Source organism: Dipodomys merriami, unplaced genomic scaffold (genome assembly GCF_024711535.1).
Source record: "Dipodomys merriami isolate MVZ:Mamm:240054 unplaced genomic scaffold, mDipMer1.0.p SCAF_319, whole genome shotgun sequence".
Lineage (NCBI taxonomy): Eukaryota > Metazoa > Chordata > Mammalia > Rodentia > Heteromyidae > Dipodomys > Dipodomys merriami.
Genome location: NW_027204704.1, coordinates 297,737 through 299,582, shown reverse-complemented (window position 1 = coordinate 299,582; position 1,846 = coordinate 297,737). Strand labels below are relative to the sequence as shown.

At 38.6% G+C, this 1,846-nt stretch overlaps 1 non-coding gene across 1 annotated transcript; it reads right to left on the bottom strand.

Moving 5' to 3' along the window:
* Positions 1-335: 335 nt before the first annotated feature.
* LOC138841401 (U6 spliceosomal RNA) lies at positions 336-442 on the bottom strand. Its single transcript, XR_011376411.1, has one exon. It is a non-coding gene; the product is annotated as a U6 spliceosomal RNA (small nuclear RNA).
* Positions 443-1,846: the final 1,404 nt, after the last annotated feature.

Here is a 1,846-nt window from a genome sequence, read left to right as displayed (position 1 = left end):
GTGTGAAAGTAGAGCTCTTCATGGAAGCAAACAGCTCTGGACTTATCTAGAATGACTGGCTTATATAGGATCTGGAGTCTTGGTCTTGGTTTACTAATTAAGCACTTTCTGATGTAACACAGACATTTTTTCTAAATGCATCCAGGCTACGTTTAAGTACATAACTATACAGAGGGATCTATCTTGGCTCTAGAAATTCTAACTTTAGGTCAAACTTTGTGTTTATGTAAATGAAGACAGTATACTTGTTGTAAGGTGAATTATCCCAGAAGTCACATTTTTTATTGTATAAATGATGTAATTAGGCTCTCGGTAAGTTTAGAACACTACTTTGTAAAAATATGAAACACTTCACGAATGTACGTGTCATCCTTGCACAGGGGCCATGCTAATCTTCTCTGTATCGTTCCAATTTCAACCAATGTGCTGCCGAAGTGAGCACAGAAGCCACATTTTGGAAGACGGAATACTGGAATCTTTATTACACAGGTAGCAGTCTGCAAGCAGCCCATTATAACAAAGGATTGCTGTCGACAAATACACTTAGACAGCTTGGAAACAGGCCAGAAAGGAAAAAAAAAGAATAAAAACAATACCAACAAACCAATACAGCACTGAATTGGGACACCATGATTAACAGAGACAAGCCAGGAGACAGGACACAGGACAGGATCACAGAGACATGTGGCATGGTGTCTGGTGCCACTGATGGTCCAACCTAAATAGGGCCAGAGCAGGGGGCAGGTCCACAGGAAACTCCCAGTCCCAGGCACTGTACTAACAGATTGAGTAACATATCAGCCAAATGCTCACCCCTGCTTCCAGGGATCCAGGCACACCCATCATCTGGGAGGCAGGTGATGGATGATGTCATTTCCTTCCCTGATCATGAAGACAAGATGGCAGACCTCACCATCTACCCTGTGGCCAGTATGGCACCAGCCAGGCCTGACCTCCTTACTTAATATTACTGATTTTATTAAATCACTTTATTAAATTTTACAGCCTCTGCATCATTTTCTAAATAGATAAAGAGTATACTTCTTGTAAAAGCCATTTTTTTACTTTTTTTTTGTTGTTGTGAAAATACCAAACCCAAGGGTTACAATTACAGGAGCAAAGTAATGAGTACACTTCCTATCTAGCATTGTTGCCTCCTCCTTTGTTTCCTCTTACCATCCCTGCCCTCCCATCTCCCACACCCCCCACCAAACTTGTAAAATTCATTTTACAACATAACATCTTGTACTTTTCATTGTTGGAATGAGTCCACCTATATCTCTATTTAAACAATTTTTCCCTTCCCCTCCACAAATTATATCAATATCAAATACAGTGAAAACAAGGATTATACCATGGTAGAGACATACAAAGCAACAAAGAAATCATCTTATATATATATATATATATATATATATTAGCAACAATAGGAAGCAAGAAAAAACATTGGTGTCCTTATCTTCAGTTTTATTTCCCCTAACATCAACTTATCTAACCGTTTCTGCTTGTCTCACACATATACCAGTTATTATAAGGGAAACCATGGAACCTATGTTTCTTTGGGCCTGGCTTACTTCACTCAATATAATTTTTTCCAAGTCTTTCCATTTCCTAATAAATGGGGCAATTTCATTCTTACTGATGGAGGCATAGAATTCAATTGTGTGACACATTTTCTTGATCCATTCATCTACTGAGGTGCATCAGGGTTAGTTCCATATATTAGCTATGATAAATAATGTTGCAATAAATGTAGTCATTCTGGTAGCTTTAGGATATTCTTGTTTGTGATCATTTGGGTAAATGCCCAAAAGTGGGATTGCTGCATCACAGGAGAGCTCTATGT